The following is a 10,494-nucleotide window of genomic DNA, read 5'->3' on the forward strand; positions in this document are numbered from 1 at the left end:
ATTTCCCCCCCCCCCCCAGGTTTTCCGACGGGGTTGGGGGGGGGGGGGACATGTCCCCCTGTCGCCAACCTGCGCCCAAGACTAGAACGAACTATGAACCCCATCGGTTTTTCGAGCAATTTGTGGATGGTCAGGGGCTACGGCAAATTAATCTTAAGCAATAACGCAAATTTGAAATAAATGAAGAATGTATTAGAAAAACACACAAACCTTCACGGCACTGTTCCATCATTGCTAATTCCGTTTTCTCAATCTCTTCCTTTAGTTTTTTATTATTTTGTATCTTTTTGTATCTTAGTAGTATTATTAGGCAGATAACAACAACAATTATAACACATAATAATACACTAATAATAACAACCGTCTTGTCATCTTTGTACAAGTAATTCAAAAAACCTACATCTTGTTTATAGTTACCAACCTGGGCCTAAAAACATACACAAATATAAACGTAGTTCATCGTGTTACAATCAACTAGCATCGAATTCGCTAATCTGAGGGTGTTGATAATCACCCCCACAAAGCCACTTTAAAACTTACTTCCAGAGAGTGAAATTTGAGGCACCTGATGCTGCAGATCTGTTTTTACAGATTGTACTTTTAGTGTTGGCTATCAAAAATAAAAACCAAAACATACCACTACTTCGGGATATTGAGACGATTCATTCACTTTCTTTGGTTCCTGTGATGGTGGATAACATTTAATTTGATCATCGCTTGATGCAGAAATGACAATCTCACATGGTTCTATTCCAACAAACACACTATAATCATTAATTTTTGCTGATTCAAATAACCGTTCACCCTACAGAATAATATGATTATTTATTATCTATGCATAGCTCTCCTCTGTTACAGTCAACTACAAAATTCTTTATTGAATAACTTGAAGAAGAAAGCTAAAAAGAACTTTGCTGACTCTTGACTGAACGTTCAGGATTATGCATTATTCTTTTTGATATTTCATATTGTCGACTGTCAGGACTCGGCAAGTTTTGAACTGGAAACAATTCTCATTGTTGAGCAAAATGAGCCAATGATTCATAATTATCTTTGTATCTTGAGCTCAATAGTGAACAGAATATGAGTCTTGCTTCCAGTATAAAGACAATATGGATATATGCAAATCATTACCGACTGTAACGTGTAATCAAAAAGCCATAATGATCGATACCTTTATAATAATAAAGCGTGTACTGGGATAAAATTCTTTAACTGCAGTGCTACCAGTATCATGATCAAATGGTTTTAAAACTGGGTCCTTAGTGTATTCTATTAGATTTTGAAGAGTAACACCATCCATTTTCAACTCAACCGTCTCGTACGAAGAATCAGAATCATCTGTCAATTTGGCTGTTGGTGCAGGACAAGTTATAAAAGTATTGTTTCTTCTATCTTGTTGACATGGCTGCAATGAGATACACTGTTTCAATTTTTCCTCAAGAGAAGTCTAAAACAATTACTCATCCCGAATCTTGATCTAAATATTTTTTATTGGATAGATATACATTTCTTTACTTACAATAAAAGATGACGATTTTCCAGTAATTCCTATTTCCGGATACTGTATCGCTTGAAAACCCGTACCAATAACAGATATAATAGCACCACCACTAAGAATACAGAAATTAGTAGCGTTATTCGAACTTTGTAATGCGTGTCATCAAAAAGTCAACAGTCTTTATGGAATAATAATGAATTCTATAATTATACTGCAGACATTATATTTTTTGTTACTAGTCTTTGATTAAACTCTGTAACTTTGGAACTTGGTCATTCCCTCGCCATTTTAATAACCTTTTTTCTTTCTTTTTTCCTTATTTTGTTTGACTGTGCTACAGGGACGTTTTGATAAAACTAGAGTAGACCCAATAGGTATAGTAACCCACAGATCATTACGCTTATCGCAATGACATTTTTAAACAAATGTACGTACATCTGGCAGTAATCACAGTAAGAGTTGTTACCACAACAACAACTTGAGCTCTAATATCATCATAAGACTCAATGCCTCTTATATTCATATTACTCTATATCACCTATATCTTACTTTGAATAGTAAGCTCAATACATTAATTGGTGTCAGAAATTGTCAAACGATATGTAAAATTCAGTGCTGGACCTCTTGTTAATGTCAAATATCCAATGTTGTAAAATTTACCTTTCGAATGTTCTGTTTGGAAAAATTCCTAGAATTGTTGGATCAGGCAAATAGGAAAAGGTAAGATTTAGAGGAATCTGCACTTGGCCACCATATTGTAGAATCAATGGTAGATCAGTCCCATTACCGGCCTCAGTTGTACATCGTAACATCGATTCAGTGCTAAAACAATAAAGTCAAGCTTTAAAAGAATTAAACCAGAAAAAAAGTATTTAAAAAAAGTCATTGTATTTTGTAAGTTCATAAGATCGCCAAATATCAAACATAAGACACTACTTGGCGCTGATTTTCACAGAAAGAAATAAATTCCAGTAAAACTGATTTAGATATAAGTTATCACAATTGCCACAATTAAAGGAATATCAGCGTGTAATTATAACAAAAGCTATAAACAACATACAATTCAGAAATGTTGCATCTGCTTGCATTTCCTATTAACACTTCAGCTGTTTCATTTCCAAGAAACGTTCCATTAATGACAAGTTTGGTTCCACCAGACTTTGGCCCCATTGAAAAGGCTAACTTTCCAGCTACAGTTTCCTGTATTAAAACAATACAAATTTTTCATTTTTTTCAAAACAATTAAAGGCCGTTACTATTTTTAACTGAACATCTTGGTTTACTTGGACAATAAATTTTCTCCAGTAAGCGAAGTAGGTACCATATGAATAGATTGGTATGGCAGGAAAACTTACTGTTAGTGCTCTGTGTAGATCCATTACACTTCCTGGTGGTAGATTATATTGTGATATACCTTTAATACCAGGCTTCCAACTTGAGGCATTACACTGTGACAGAACTGTACATCTTGAACTGTAAAGCAATTAGGATTTTGATCAATAAATAAGTCAATACTAAGGTGTCGGTGTCCTATTAGATTTCCACCTTTTCAATAAATTTAGCGATGACCTGAACTGCCAATATCATATCATAAATCAAATTTTGAAGTTCAGAATAGCTTATCGAATAGCTTAAAATGACTGACTAGAGAAATTTTAATGTATGTTTTAATGAGTGCTTTAGATCATAAGAGAAAGAGAATGGTAATTCACTAAAACGCAATACGTACTGTGGCTCTTCGGTACACCAGCCACACAGAGACTGGCTTGTACCATCCTCGAACAAACAGGACCTCCATGACAGTCCAGTACAGTTGTCTTCTTTCATTGCAAAGATCTGAAGAAATGGTAGAGATCTTTCTCAATACGCTGTTTGCCAGGGGTTTACAACCTGGGAGTAACTAAAGGGAGAAACTTTTTTTTTGGGACGAGGGAGGGGGGGTGGCTTGTTTCTAGGCGCTTGTAGAGTGGACAATTGTAATTTAAGTCTTTATGTTCAGTCAGACTATATTCTCCCAATTGAAAAGATTGCAGAAAAGTAAAACGAAGAGAAAATCGCGAAATAGTAAGGATTTATAGAGGGAAAGGGTAAATGCAATCGATCAAGGATCCTGAAAGGGATAGTAGAAAGTAAAAAGTTGAAAACGTCTGGTTGTTACTATAACTCTTATAACCATTAATTGATTCAATAATTCTAGGTCGTGTTCTTCAAATATGATATTATACCTATAAATACCTGGTTATTTGTTTCCACGAGGACCTCATTTGAATGTGTGACAAAATGTATTAACTTTATTTTGTGATTTTTTGGTAAATCTGTTCTATATTTCTTGAATTGTTCAGAGTTTCTTTCATAATAGCCCTGGAAGTAACACATAAGTATATTTTACAAAAAAGGGCACCTGACTCTTTCCCATGGGTATTAAACTTTAATCATGGGACGTTATCAACTAGTCAAAGGCTCATATATTAGAGTCAATCTTAAAAAATAGCGATGGCCCATCGTAATACGCCCACCATTGTAATGACAGCCAGGTCATGCGGGCGGTTGACAAGAGCTATCAATAAATGAAATAAGTATGAGTAACATTTTCAAAAACTTTTTTTTTTTTGATTTTCAACAAGTTTAAATCAGTCCAGAATTTTGTCTTCTGGAGTTTTACAAGCTATAGATTTTTTAAGAACAAGGGCAATAACTCATATCAAATATTTTTCGATTTTCTACTTTTCAATAAGGTTCGGGTGATTCAACCAAGTTTCTTTAAAAATCTGTTAAGAATTGTACCTTGAATGTGACATCAAGAACAAGGGCAATAACTCATATTAAATACTTTTTTTTAAATATACATACAGTATCTATCTACCATTGGGAAATAATTAACAATTTCACCACATTTCATCTAAATCAGTCAAGAATTGTGCCATCTAGACCTTTCATAAGTTAACAGTTGAACGAGTTTTCAAGAACAAATATCAAATATTTTTCGATTTGTCAGATTTTCAATAGGGTTCATTCTTGGGTGATAACAAACACGGACATCAAATTTTATCAAAATCCATCAAGAAATCGGAAATCTATCATGTCCACAACACATTTTCGAGAAAAAATTGAACGCGTTTTTAAGAACAAGGGCAAGAACTCATATCAAATATTTTTCGATTTGTCTGATTTTCAATAGGGTTCATCCTTATGTGATAACAATCATTGACACCAAATTTTATCAAAATCCCTCAAGAAACCAGCTCTCTATTGTGACCACAACATATTTTCAATTAAAATTGAACGCGTTTTTCAAGAACAGGGGCAATAACTCATATAAAATATTTTTCGATTTGTCAGATTTTCAATAGGGTTCAACAATGGGTGATTACAAACTCTCACACCAAGTTTCGTCAAAATCCATCAAGAAACTAGCTCTCTATCATGACCACAACAACAGACAGAGGGGCGACGACAATATACGACCACATAATAATGTGGGCGTATAAAAACTATTCTAAATAAACGTAATCATGTTTTGTGTTGGCCTCAGTGTCGAAGGAAATTTTGAATAATTACCATGACAGATATCGATGCAGAATACACTCACTCCTCCAGAAAACCTAGTGAAATAAAAGGGGTATTCCGCTTTTTTTGTATTTCATGTATTATTTGAATTTGTTTTAAAAGGGTTAAAGATGGGTTATTGTTATTGGATACATTTCTATAGATTTTGGTTTATAGTTTTCACAAATTTGAGCAAAAAAATGTTTCGACCTACAGAAAAGCGGAATGTCCCTTTAATATAACAATTTTCTATACTGACGGAGAATTTATAGTAATAAATCCTAAATCAGCAATGTGCACACTCAACTTCAATATCATAAGTAATACTGGTCTTACTTTATAAAGATTTCCATCGCTACTTCCTAAATAAATAATAACTAAAGAATCACTAAGGCGATTGACTGCTATCGAGGATGCATTTAGGGTTATACTAAGTGTGGTGTTATAGGAAAGTAGGTCTATATCTGATGTATTAGTTCTTCCATGTACCACCTTACAATCAATACCACATTTATCAACTGACTGTAAAATATAAGATTATTTACCATATTTGATTTCAACATACATATACATTTACTTAATGGTTTCATACTGGTCTTATATAATTTAACAAATCTTTACGTTAAGTTAATTGTTTTTTCAGCTTATTTTGTAAGACCTCACATTGGAATTTGTGTGTATGTGTAATCACAAGATATATATGAATATATAGATATAATATAATATATGTATATATACTATTATATCTTAAGCAAGTATGTGTTCTTTTGTTTTTAGGAGAAACAGAACTCAATCCGATTAAATACTTAGTCTGTTTCAATATGGTCAAAAATTGTCAGTCTGGGATAAAACAAACGTTAACTTTGAAAATATGGAGTTTTTTTTTTATTGCAAGTTGATTTTGTTGAGCTTTCGACATGCATGCATCTTAGCATCTAATATCTTAATAGGAGACGTGTCGGTACTTTAATTTTCCGAGAAAAAAAAAACAACCTTTACCTTATTTTAAGAAAAAAAAATGTTTTTTTTTTAAAAGGACAGGTTCGCCATTTTCGGGGGTTGTTTTGCCTCTTGAATATATGTAAATGCTCTTCAAAAGTACCAGAAATATACGAAAATCACATAATTTCTTTAAAAAATGCTTCAATCTAGAAATTTTGCTCCTTATATGTCTTTTCTATAAATCACAGAGTACCTTAAAACGACGAGTCGTTTTTATAACTTACGCGGAAAATTCTGGACACACATGGATTTGAAGGCTCAAATTTCGATGCGTGAGCTGTGCACAATATTACTGATATTGATAAGCTCAGCTAAAGACAAATACAGTTTCTGTGACTAAGGAACGGTCAAAAATGGCGAATCTGCCCCTTTAATAAACAATATAGTTATCATATAATCAGTGAACTGAGCGAAATATACGTTAATTGAAGTTTCTGATAGTATCAAGCGTTAAGATTTAAATGGAAATGGAGAATATTCAATTAACTTACTTTATAATTTGTACAAGTATACATTGTATAGTTACATTCATTTCCATAATTATAGAAGTCTGCGTCTCTCCACTTACATATTTCAGCTCTCTTGATTTTGATAAAATTATTGACAACATCTTTCATTTGATAGAAACATATATTTTGCGCACCATTTTCAGTTTGAAACAAAGCAGCAATAGATGGATCTTCATTGGAGTGATCGTGGGTTCTTATCACTGACACATCAAGTAAAATCTGTTTATGGACAGGAGTTGACCCACAAGGTAAAACCATATCAATGTAACAACCACTATCATCATCATTGAGTTGAATAATTGCAGCAACAACCCCTACATCAGCTTTCTGATTGGCGATGAAATATATTTTATTGTTGTAAGAATATGCTCCTTTCGGGTCGAACCTTTCAAGATATTCCGTATCGTCTGCAACATCTAAATTTGGGAAATGTGCAACGACTTTTGAATCATTTAGTGCATATCGGCTGATGTAATTTTTGGTATCTGAAGATTTTGTTGACATATATATGGTGTTAGAGGTAACAATACCAACATTTGAAACGTTGTCAGATTTGAATCTCCACGCATACTGCGATACACTGATTGACCGGTTGAAATCAAAACATTGACTGGGATTATCTGCTTCACAAACTCTCAATCTACCATTCACTGGAAATATAACCTTGGGTTTCGACGTGTTGAAGCTTGGTGGTAGGCTTACTTCGTCTTGATTTTTATTTTTATACCGTAGTTCATTTCCCTCCATAAAATAAAATAACCCATCATTGCTATCATATAGGTTATTGGAGGTGTTTGAGATACCGTTGACAGTTGTTTGAGCCCCAAGTTGAGGAACCAGCATTAATAAACACACTAATAACATGTTGTCAGAATGCACTAAAATTATAATTAAATACAAGTACATTAAACATAGGAATACGAATGAGTAAAACGTAAAAAACATTGAGTCCAAATTCTACACAGGCTAGTGAGACAGGCAAATGAGCTCGTCATCTTCACCCCTTTCAGAGGGTCCAAATAGCCAGTATTGTTTCTTTTTGAATATTGTTTATAACATCGATTTAAAAAGATTAAGCTTATATCATGAATATAGTCGACTGAGTAAAATAATAAATACAAATGTATATAGAGGTCTCATAATTCTTAATTCTTATTTACGTGGGCTTGTCATTCCAGGGGAGTTAGGGTGCACTTGTGAGCCTAGTGCGCAATATTGTGCCGGTGTCCATGACGAACAAATGGAATAAAATAAATGTTCTTGTGAGGGGTCTCAATTATTTCTTTATAAACTTAAAAGGGGCAGAATGCCAAATTTCCATCATTGAAACGTCGTATAGTCTACCCGCAAATATTTCTAAAATATGCTATTTATATAGGCTACGTCTCTTCTAATTAATTAAGGAGTTTGAACTAGTTTTGGTGTTAGATTCATAACGGCTTGTATTATTAACAAGTAGAAGACTCATTTGGCGCTTAATTCACCTAAAACTGTAAAGTAGTTTTCTTACACCGAACAAACCTCAATGTTTTTAAATAGTTTTTGCGTTCAAAAATTAACGTTAATGTACACATTTCTCCAGATTTTGGTGTATAGGTGTCTTATATTTCAGCACAATTTTTTTTAGAGCTACAAAAAGTGGAATGCTCCTTTATGGGACAAATTTCTCTAGATTTTGTTGTCTAGTTTACAGAAATTTGAGCGACGAAAAGTTTTCGATCTATAAAAAAGCTCGTAAAGTGAAAATACTCTAACTATAGCATTTTAAAGTATGTATGTATTACGTAAAATAGGACTTCCTATATTATAACTAGATATTTTCTTTCTTAGATTCCAATATATTCACATAGCACTGGTCTTAAAATAGTACAGCCTCTCACAAAAATGGCAATGGTCATTTATGATAGACCAATGGTCAGTGAGTTCATATCATGTCTTGGAATCTGCAGCATTTTCTAGGAATCTAAGATTGCCGGACCAAATATAGATATACATTTGATAAAGAAAATGGTCAGATAAGTTTTAGATTTAGGAGTTCAGACGTTGGTATCTTGTATTAATTTAACTATTTTAATACAGCTACTTATTTTATCAGTGTTTTGGGTTTTATTTAAAATCGAGACAGAGGATAATTTATATCAGAGGACAGTTTATATCAAAATAGCGCTACAGAACAAATCGAAAATCTTAAAATTCTCGCGATGTTGACCGTAGCCAGATTTGATTGTTCGGAAAGGCAAGTAATATATCCGGAGAAGAAATTTGTATGGTGCTCAATTGTAATTATGGAATTTCTCATACGCGATCATTTCGCCCCATCCAGTGCTACAGACCAGAACATTTTAATAGAAACTTTCTCAAGAGATATATCGCCTTAAAAACGAGAATGAGGGAGACTTAAATAAGGGTGGTAGAAAACGTGATGTGTAGAAATAACTTTTGCTCGATAAAACTCACTCACTCATCTTCAATTTAAAGTTTCTAATGAGTTTTCTCCAAAAAGTATAACTTGCCATCACGTTTGCATATGGGTTGCAATTTTTTCTATCAAATTATAGAGTTTATTTAATAAAATTTTATTCACTTATCAAAATATATCTTGCTCACAGGATTTGCAAACAATACTGGGTGTGCATTGTAATAGGATAACCAATAGTTAGGAATTTATAAAATTTAATGGTTTCTTTATGATGTTGACATTCAGGAAGTTGAATAAAGGAAATGAGAAGGGTATTATGTTGTATTATAGAAATTATAATATTCATATTCCTGGTTTGTTTAGCTTAGAGTTTCCAAATTGGGTTGCCTTCCGAGACTGGCGTTTCAAATAAGGGACAGACTGACTCAATGGGGGGACAACTGTTAAAGCTGAATTCAAAATTTAGCTACTATGGACAGAGGCGGATAAACCTATAGGCAAACTAGGCAGCTGCCTTTCGGCCAATGGAAAATTCGGCCCATGACAAATTTTGTAACAGTAAATATTATCAAACAGTTCATAAATTTCCGCAGGCCTATCGAAAATTGTCCTACTATAAGAGCGTGATGTGTGAGAATCGACTAAATTGTTTGAGCCTAATGGTGATGAATGCCGATATCGTGCATACGATTTATGCTGATGAGCTGACTAATCTGTTCCTGAAAAAAAAAAAGATCGCAAACTTCCTGCCTAAAATTGTAATCACACCATGCCCCCTCCCTAAAATGAGAAATTAGGCCCTCTACCGTTCGATTGCCTACGGCCCAACATGTCCAAAAATCCACCACTGGGAGGTGTAATAGTCGCAAGCCCATTTGATAAAATTTTAGCAAAAATGAATCGATATGGTGCATTCTGACATATTTTTGGGCAAGAACGTATAAAAATCAAGGTTTTTTAATATATTTTTTGAAAATAAGGTGAGGGAATTTTAGAGCCGCCACCGTTTACTATGCGATTCTTAAAACAGCTCAATGACAATATCAATGAACACATTAATAAAAGAATCTTAAGGGGAAAAAAGGGTAGGCCTATAAAAAGAGAGTTTAGCCTACTTTAATAATTGCATTGTAAAACTAATATACTTCGAGTGATTTATTCGGTATATTTGATGTCGCTTTAGTTTAAACTATTGTTATTATTATTTCTTCCTTTTCACTGGCTTCAAATGATCATTTTGTCCTACACAATGGCTAATAATCTCAGTAGTTTGGTGTTTGCAAATGTGAACTGATCCTTGTTGATTAAAAGATAGGCTACAATTATTTTTTTCTACCTCGTCCGACACGATAAAGTCATCCAATGTCTTGGAACAGTTTACAAAAAGTTATAATAATAGTAGGCTAGGCCTATAGATATATAACTTTGATAGGCTAAGTCGTTAATATCTGCTCTGACCAATCGATCTTTATTTCAAATACATTTCTAAAACTAAACTTACCAAATGACATTGTTTT

The sequence above is a fragment of the Lottia gigantea genome (assembly GCF_000327385.1).
Source record: "Lottia gigantea unplaced genomic scaffold LOTGIsca_17, whole genome shotgun sequence".
Lineage (NCBI taxonomy): Eukaryota > Metazoa > Mollusca > Gastropoda > Lottiidae > Lottia > Lottia gigantea.